Source organism: Ceratotherium simum, chromosome X (assembly GCF_057802395.1).
Source record: "Ceratotherium simum simum isolate JZ-2026a chromosome X, ASM5780239v1, whole genome shotgun sequence".
NCBI lineage: Eukaryota > Metazoa > Chordata > Mammalia > Perissodactyla > Rhinocerotidae > Ceratotherium > Ceratotherium simum.
The window spans coordinates 107,107,147-107,117,362 of NC_141940.1; the positions used below are offsets into that span (position 1 = coordinate 107,107,147).

The 10,216-nt window shown below is 36.7% G+C and overlaps 1 pseudogene; it reads left to right on the forward strand.

The window, feature by feature from the left end:
- Positions 1-7,385: 7,385 nt before the first annotated feature.
- On the forward strand, positions 7,386-9,107 carry LOC147911977 (archaemetzincin-2 pseudogene; annotated as a pseudogene).
- Positions 9,108-10,216: the final 1,109 nt, after the last annotated feature.

The window sequence follows — 10,216 nt, forward strand, 5'->3', positions numbered from 1 at the left end:
TATCCAACCACTCCTTGCTTGCAACTTACTCTGGTTCTCCTTTAAAGGTTATTGGAGAGGATAGTAAATTTGAAATAATAGAAAACTCTAGACTGGGCTTGCCAGCATATTATAAGTTTTAGTTTAGTCTTGCTTCTTTCCTTTGATGAACCTTGTTTAATTAGGCTAGCTTATGCATGTTGCTTGAAAATTATTTTTCAATGCTACTGTTTTGTGTGTTGTAAAGAGAAGATTTCCACTTTTATATGTGTTAAATCTGTATAAATACTTTTCTTCTGATTTCTTTATATTCATTTTGTTTTTCTTTTCTAACATTTTTAAATGAGGTCTTATTAATTTGGTTTGCAGTTTATTGTCATTGGAAGTGCTTAGTGGTTAAACTTTCTTCTCTATATAGAATAACCTTCTCTTAGATATTAATATGTGTCCTTATTCCCATTATTTTTAGGATATTCTTCAATGGAAGTTTTGACATTTTCTTTAACTTATTTATTTAGGATCCTGTTTCTTGGGTTTGTTTCTTCTTTTCATGCTTGTTGAGTTTTTGATTCCATTGTGATCACAAAGTTTTATCTGCATCATGTTTACATTTTGTAATTCATTGCAATTGTCATTGGACATATGATATGGTCATTTGTATCTGTATACAGTAGTCCCCCTTATCCACAGGGGGTACACTCTAAGACCCCCAGTGGATGCCTGAAACTGTAGATAGTACCAAACTGTAAGAAAGAAGAATTTGCCACCCCAAAATGTGTCTCTTTGGCTTTAGGATTATTTCAGGCTGATTATTTTTAAGAACAAAAGACTCAGCAAGAAACTTGGACCTTCCCCCTTACTAAAAGAATTTAAGATAGAAGGACTGTTCCAGAAAGGAGCTGTCACCATAGATAACTATAGTATAATATGAACTAAGTGTGGTAGATAGGGAGGAATCTAGCAAGGCCTGTTTGATCCAAGTCCTCTCTGTGTTCCATTGTCTGTAGATGGCCCAATAAACATTTTTTTACCAAATATTAACTCTTTTCATCTTCCTGCAAATTGCCTCCTTTCCCTTTGAAGGCCTGGACCCCTGCCTCCTTCTCCTTAGTCCAGAATGACATATATACCTCATTTTGCCTTTGAAATTCTTCATGCTTATGTGAATTCACCATGTGCACATATTGAACTTTGACTTTCTTCTGTTAACCTGCGTTGTCATTTTATTTATTCAACCAGCCATAAGAATTGTAAGGGGAAAGAGTGGAATTCTCCCCTTCCCCACAGAACCCTGTACATACTATGTTTTTTCCTATACATGCGTACCTATGATAAAGTATAATTTATAAATTAGGCACAGGAAGAGAGTATCCTAACTGCCAGCATCACTACTCTTTTGCTCTGGGGCCATTATTCAGAAAAACAAAGATAACTTGAACACATGCACTGCGATTCCACTACAGTGGATCTGATAACTGAGATGGCTACTAAGTGACTAACGGGCGGGTAGCACATACAGCTTTGATATGGGTTGATTCTGGATAAAGTGTTGATTCACAATGTCCCGGGTGGAATAGAGTGAGATTTCGTCAAGCTACTCAGAACAGCATGCAATTTAAAACTTATGAATTGTTTATCTCTGGAATTTTCCATTTAATATTTTTGGAATGCAGTTGACTGCAGGTAAATGTAACACTCTTTGATGTCTGAAAAATAATTTATTCTAATTTTGTAGGGCATTGATTTTAAACATAAAACTTTTACACAAAGTTATTTTTAATATTACTTAGATTTTTTTATTCTTGTTTTATTTGGCTTATGATCTATCAAGAATTGAAATATTGGTGTAAAAAATCACATAAAAATTTAATGTTTCTGTCACTTTCTTCTTGCATTTTTAGGTACTTTATTTTATAAATGTAATGTTAAATGCATAGGGTACCGTTTATCATCATGAAATGAGTTCATTGTCCCACTTAATAAGCTCTACCTTGAAATCATTGTTGATGTTAATGGTGTGAGTATATCTTTTTGTTTCACAGGCATGATGTGTCTTTGTTGTTTTCATTTATAGTCAATTCTTTCAAGGCATTTACTGAGACAATATAGGTTTGCCTCTTTAGTTTTTTGCTTTGTTTGTTTTCCTTGACCTTGAGAGTCATATTAATTTTTATATATAAATTGTATTCCCTTTGTGTTTATTGTTAAAACTGATATGGCTGCTCTTGCTTTTGAAAGGCTCATTTATTTTATTTTGTGACTTTAAGTTTTCTTTGTTTTGTTTTCTACTGTTGTACCCTAAATTATGTGAATTTTGATTTTTGTATTTTTATATCACACAGTTTTTTTTTAAAGAATTATATTTGGTACCCCTAGTTTCCAGATATTAAGAATGAATTCTTATTTAAGTTGGCCATTTCTTCTTATCTATGCAGTTGGTATTCATTTTATTTTATTTCTGGGTCTTACTTTAAAAATTAGCTCTTCACACCACAAAAGTGATAAATTGCTTGAATTCTTTCCATTCAACGATATTTTTCTATTTCCTGACTTTGTGAAAGACTAGAGAGAATAGAATTTCCTGATAAAAGCTTTCTTGTTTTGACTCTGCTGTAGAAATTACTCCACTGGCATTGACAAGTGATTTTCATATATTGAGGTATATGGGGTAACTATTCGGGTTCAAAACTGACCCGGCTTGACTAAAGAAGCCTGACTTATGGCCTATCAAACATACATTGTACACCTGCTTTAACCATTAAAGTAAAGAATGCACTCTCTTAAGATAAGAATGCATACTTCCCCTCCTATGCCCTATTGGTAAACCTTATTGGTAACGTCCTATTAGTCCCCTTCGTGGCATCGGATGGGTCATATGGACCTGCTAATTTGCAACTGAATACCTCTTTGAAACTTTAATGAATATGTATACTGGGCAGGTTTAATGTATGTTCTTTGTTCTAAAAAGGTATAAGACTATACTGAAAACCATACCTCTTCGGAATGCTTTCTTCCTTTCTGGAAAAGGCCTTTCCAGGTTATAATCCTCACCCTGGCTCAAGTAAAACTCACCTTATCTCTCTTATCTATAGAATAGTTATTGGTTATTTTGTGTCAACAGCATCTAGCAGTTACAGTTATAGAAGAGAGAATTGCAGTTAATGCAACATTTTTTCTATCCCTCCCTTGGTTAACCTGATTCTCTCTGCATGATAATAGTATTCACTTTTTAGTGTTGGAGTTGCATAACTTCATAATATAGGTTTTGGGTCTAGTTAATGTTTATTAAATAGTCTTTCTAGGAGTTGAGACTATCAATTGTGCATATTTATGTTTTCCTTCATTTCAAGAAAGATTTCCCATTATATCTGTGTAATTAAAAGAAAATTCTCCATTTGTCCTAGGCTCTTCTTTAAGCATACTAATTTCCCTATCATTCACATTTTTGTCCTTCTCTGCTGAATTCCATGCAGTTTTCCCTATTATACATTAAATATCACTGGTTTTTCAATTTTTTGATAAGAGATTTGATACTACTGATTTATGCTTTTAATTTCATTTTAAGTTTTGCAATGTTATTATCTTCTTTCTTAAGTTGTTTTTCATAATTTTCCAGCTGGTTTTCAAGGGGAGCAGAATTTGCCACCCCAAAATATGTCTCTTTGGCATAGGGATTATTTTGAGCTAGTTATTTTTAAACAACAGCAGACATGGGAAAAGCTCTGAAAACCCAGTAGAAGTTACCCTTTTGTTGGAGACATTCACATTTATAAGAGAAATCTCCTTTTGTAAGGATGTCTCCCTCTCTGTACCAGGAAGAGGAGGATGACTCTAAATCTCTAGAAGCTAAATATGTATAACAGCCTTACCGTTGGTACTTGTTACTGTGCTTTTCCTGGTCACCTCCCATTAACATGCCTTCCCCCACCAACATCTTTCTTTTGTCTTTAGCTAAATATCATATTTAAGGCAATGACTTGGGCCATGTCGGGGAGTTACTCAGTTTTCTTGGGTATAGGAGGTATACATGTTATTAAACTTCTGTTTGTTTTTCTCCTGTTAATCAGTCTTTTATTATAGGAGGGTCTCAGCCAATAGTTCTTCCTCCCCTACACCATGTTTTCTCTCTTGATGTGAAATTTGTTTTAATCTTAAATGTACCATAGGGGAGGAAGGAATTTTCCTCTGTCTTTCTAGGTTCTTCTGGCTGGTCTAAGAATTAAATTGACATGAGACAGATTAACAGGAGAAAAACAAACACAGGTTAATAACATGTATACATAGGAGAAATCCAGGGAAACTGAGTAACTCCCAAAATGGCCAAAGCCACCACCTTAAATACCATCTTCACCTAAAGACAAAAGGGGATGTTGAGGGTAGTGATTTGGGACTTCAAAGGGGAGGAAGGCAATTCACATAGGGATGGAAAAGCAGACGTTTGGTAAACAAATGTTTGCCATGCCAAGCAGAGACAAAGGGACATGGAGAGGACTCTTATCTCTAGGCCCTGCTGAGTCTCCCCCACCACACTTAGGCCATATTCTTTATAGATATCTCTGGTGACAGTTGTCTTCCTGTTATAGGCCATTTATCTAAATTCTTTTAGTCAGTTAAGGGGGAGGTAAAAGAAAAACTTCCTGAGTCCTCTGTTACTTAAAAATAATCAACCTCAAATAATCAATATCCCAAAGAGGCATATTTTGGGGTAGCAAACTGTTCCCCTTCAATACATTTGTTGAGTTTTGACAAGTGCATGTACCTATGTAACCCAATTTTCTATTGAGGCATAAAATATTACAAAACCACAGTAAGTTCCCTTATGCCCCTTCCTAGAAAATCCTGGCCCTTACCCTTCCAGAGATAAACAATGTTCTAGTGTTTTTCTCTGTACATTAGCTTTGTCTATTCTAAAATTTCGTAAGTAGCATAATGCAGTATATATTATACCACTTACAAATACAGGACAGAATATAGTATGGTCAAGATTATGCACTCTTTTGTGTAAGGCCTCTTAGCATAATAATTTTGTGATTTATCCGTGTTGTTGGGTATATCACTAAATTGTTCCTCTTTACTGCTAAGTACTATTCCATTACCTGAATATACCACAGTTTATCCATTCTCTGATTGATGGACACCTGGGATTTAACAATTTTGGCTATTATGAATAAAACTACTGTGAACAATTTTATATCTTATTGTGAACATATGTTTTCATTTCTCTTGGCTAAATACCTGAGAGAAGTGCTGTGTCATATGATAGGTATATGATTAGTTTTATAACAAACTGCCAGAACTTTTTCTGAAACGATTGAATCATTTCACATCCCACCAACAATGTATGCGAGTTATAATTGCTCACAACCTCATCGATAATTGGTGTTGTCATTCTTTTAATTTTAGCTGTTCTCTTGGATATGTAATAGAATCTCATTGTGTTAGTGGACATACATTTTTCAAAGAAAATTCATCTCTGATTTATAGGTACAAAGTAGTTTCGTTTCCAGACATCAGAAACTGGTACTGCTTACCCTTGTGTTTCTACTCCTATGCTGCTTTCACTGTTGATATGTGGTTGGGAAAGAAGCCTTACGAGCCAAACAGCCTCAGTACCTCCAACAGCGTCTCCACCTGAAGACGCTCAGCAGGGTCCTTCAGAAAAAATTCTGCTAGATTTTCTTAACACAGAGTTTTGTGTCAGCTCCCAATATCCTCATTTAACTGTGACCAAATTGCATTGTATTTGGTGTATATGATCCCAGCATGATGATTGGAGCCTTTTCCTGTTTTAGTCGTAAATGATGTTTTAGTCTCTATTTTTCATTATTGTCACTAATTTTGGGACGAAGTGAGAGTTGTACATGGGTATTTATTTCATCATTTCCCCATCTTCTCATAGGGAAATGTTTAAAAGAAAGAAAATCTACAGGTATATGCAATTTTAAAATGATGAAACAACATTGCAAAAAGGACCATTAATTCCTGTATCCATTTTTATCACTATGTTCTAGTAGTGAGAATGGAAGTATCTGCAATCCATTTTTCATCACTATCTTAAGGAGTTTTGGATGATTTTGTTTTATTTTAATCTCTAATTAAAATTTCACCCCAAGCAGGGTTTTCTTATTGGAAATTATAAGGAGATTTTCCATGGAGTTGGTAGATTAGTTTCGAGGCTTTGTAATTTTTTTTTCAAACAAGAACACTCAATTTCTAAGCTGTGACACAACAAAAGCTCCTACCAATTCTAATATACTGAAAATACAATTGAAGTAACTTGCCAGCCTAGGAAAAAAACTAAATAAATGTGCATTATGATATTAACTTTTCATTTTTTCAAGGCAGATATTTGAGTTTATGTCTAAAAGTTAATGTTCTTTTACTAAAAATTCTGATATGTAGGCAGTTTTCTAATTCAAAAGGTTGACTGGTTGTCAATGCTTATGCTGAAAAAACACTATCCAAGATCCAACAAACTTTCCTTCCTTTATTTATTTCTTCCTTCCGCCCTTCCTTTCTCTCTCGCTCTGTCTCTCACACATTCTTTCTTCCTTTCTTCCTATTTCCCTCTCTATTTTTTTCCTGGCTCATTTCCACGTGTAGGCCCTGGAGGAACTCTAATTGATATTCGAAGATAACATCTTGATTAAAAAGAATCATGTGGTGGTGGATGGGCTGCCTTGAGGCCTAGTGGCAGGTGAAAGCACCCTGCATCCCACCCGTATGAACAGGTTCAAATATGTTGGTCCTTGTAAAACTTGTGGTAGAGAAGCTGTTTAACGCATTCAAACTGGAAATAAACAAATACTAACCAAATGAGAACACTCAAAAGGCTATTCAGAGCTTGCTGTAGCAAGGGAGTAAGCCACTGTCACTAGAGTTTTGGCAAATACTCAAAAGCAAGCAGAGGAGTGGGAAAGCTTTATAGTGGAGAAAAGGGAAGACATTAGGTAGGCCCTCCCTGATTGGATAGAGAGAGTAATCTGACTTCTTACAAGTCTGACTAGTAGATAACAGGCTGGCTGTCTGGACTGGTTACTATAGATAACAAGTGGGTTTCCTGAGCTGGTTGCTGCAGACTGTGGGTCAGAGCTGTGTTTTTAGGTATGGTCTGGCCATTGCCCATTTGTATATTCAATCTCTCAAAACTGAAAGTTGAAAGCGTTGTTTAATGGGTACAGAGTTTCTGTTTTATAAGGTGAAAAGAATTCTGGAGAGGGATGATGGTGATGATGGTGGTGATGGTTGTACAACAATATGAATATACTTCACACCACTGAACTATGCACTTAAAAATGGTTAAGATGGTAAATTTTATGTTATGTATATTTTATAACAATAAAAAACTTGGAAAATAAAGAAACCTCTGCATAGGAACACAGCATAAATGGAACAGTCCTTTCATTATGCAAACAATACATAACTTTGAGCAGACACTACAAACAGTGCTCATCTCAAAGATTCCAGTGCTTATGTTGCAGTATAAGAGCCTAGATGGTGAGGAACAGCTGATGAACAAAAACGTTCAGCCAGAGTGATCTCTTTGTACCCATCACCTCGCATTCACAATCAGATCAGATAGCCTCCCATTCTGAGCACCCCTCCTGAAGACTTTGAACAATTTATCAAAAATCTCAATGAAGAAATGTAATATTTATATACATTAGGGAATGTTCCCTATATGCATCTAGGGAACACCAGGATTGTCAGAGATGTAAATATTAAAGACCTCAAGGGCTACTGTGAAGCATTTTTCTATGGCTTGACAGTAAAACTTTGTCAAGGTGGAAAAATTTTCCTTCTACCCTTCTAGGTTCTGGGGCTGGTCTAATAATTAAATTTACATAAGACAGATTAAAAGGAGAAAAACAAATTTAATTTCATATGTATGGGAGCCCCACAAACATATGAGACCCAAAGGTAGTCAGGCAATTGAGGGTTTTATGCCCTCCTGAGCTAAGGAATGGGATAATGGCTTTGGGCTTCAAAGTGGAGGAGGGCAATTCACAGGAAGATAAGAAGAGCAGATGTTTGATAATCAGATGTTTGTCCTGCCATGCAGGTGAGTCTTTCAGATAAAATGTTATCTTTGGTAATAGCTCTCTTTCTGGGCTAGGCCTCCTGTCTAAATCCTTTCAAATCTTTTTTTTTTTTTGGGGGTGAGGAAGATTGGCTCTGTGCCAATCTTCCTCTATTTTGTATGTGGGCCACTGCCTCAGCATGGCTGACAAGTGGTGTAGGTCCGTGTCTGGGATCTGAACCCATGAACCTTGGCAGCTGAAGCGGAGCATGCTGAACTTAACCACTACGCCATGGGGCCAGCCCCCTAAATTGTTTTAGCTAGTTAAAGAAGAGGTAAAAGTTTTTCTTGAGTCTGCTGGTGTCACCGACTAGTGCCCTGAGGAACTCAAGGGTGGGTTTGGAAGCATTTAACTGTTGTTATCTTAAGGAGACAACCAGTAGCCACCCTGAAGCTAACCAAGCCTCCCTACAAGAGCTGCGCCCATGACCTTGCCTTATTTTTAATGCAAAGATCTCTTCAAGAGGAGATTAAGCCTTATTACCAAAAATCTGCAGTGTACCCGCCTCTCCCTTTTGAATATTCATTCCCTAACCAAATAAAAGTTCCTCCTTCCCTTTGTTCAGGGACACCATGACTTTGGAAATGATTCCTCATGACCTCCTATTTGCTGCAAGTACACTTTACTTTGTGAGACAACTTCTGCTGGTGTAGAGTCTCATTTAACTCACCAGGAGGTGAGCCCACTTGGTTCAGTATCACTGGGTCATGATTGCTTTCAGCTGAAAATAATCCACATGCCAAAATGGCATATTTTGAAGTGGCATTATCTGCTCCCCTTCAACTCCTAGAAAAGTTCCATGTTTCTGCAAATTAGTGTTTCTTTAGATTCAATGACAACACACAAAACCTACAAATTCATACAGGGGGCATCCTTAAGTTTTTATAAACAAAGAAATCTGCAAGTGTCTTCTATATCGTGGGTATAACAATGATTGATCTTTACCCAGAAGACTCCTGGAATTTTGTCTTTGGACAAGGCTCTTTGGCAGATGATCACAAGTATACTGTACCAATATCTGCAGACGCAGAGTCAGTTGAACAATAAAACTGACATGACATTCAAATTCAACCACCAGTCCAGGACACTTTCAATTATAATGAATGGATGGATGCAATTGATATTTTCAACTCTCATCCTGAGTTCAGACAGAAAATCTTCTCGGGAAACTGGGATTTTATTCCAATTCAGGAAAGTACCCCTGCAGTTGAGTCAGAGAAAGGAAGTGCAGTTTTGCAGTTACCCCATCACCATCATCCTCCCCATAGTTCTCAAATAGATGTGTACTGAATTACATATAATTATATACTTTTCTATAACTGTATTAATGGTGAGAGTCAAACAAGTTTCAATGATTAAAGAAAACTCACAGGACCCAAAATGACAAGGTTTATTGCAGGGAAAGAATACCATAAGTCAAAGCTTTCGAGTCAGGATGTGCATCACAGACATAGGCTACCACACAGCAAGGGATTGGAAAGTTTGGAAGAAGGCTACAGTTGTCCTCCCTCAATTGTCCTGCTTTATCACTTGCATCAGGAATCACCAACATTTGCATGGAGCTAGTAATCCCGAAATGGAGTCTTGGCCAGAGCTTCTTACATCTTTCTGGCCCTGTTATTACTATGTGACCAATCCCAGTGGCAGACCCCTTGTGCAAACCATCAATATTGCTGCTGCTATCAGGTGTAAACCATCAATCAGGTGCAAACTATCAATCTCACTTTATAAACAGTCCTGGCAAGCTGGCACAAAACATGCTGAAAACTGCCTCGGACTCATGGTTACAAAAAAGTACTATTAATCATTATATTTAGTTGACCATGGGTCATCTCATGCAGATACATCTCATACTTCAGCAAAACATCTCAGGCCAATTCCAGGCTTGCTGGAATTAACCCTTAGAGCACAGTAACCAAGAACCCTCTTTTTGTTTCTAACTCATCATTTGATTCCTCTTTGTCCTTAATACCAAGCTTCAGTCCTCCATCCTACTGGTCTTTTAGGGCAGCCTCTTGTGCCTCCACCATCTCATATTATAATTATGATATTGTGATTTACAATAAGAAATATATGTTTGGTTTTCAACCCAGTTTCTGGCACAGAGCTCCTAAACCCTTAGAATATCCTGTGATAAGAGCAGTAAAGGGTCTTTT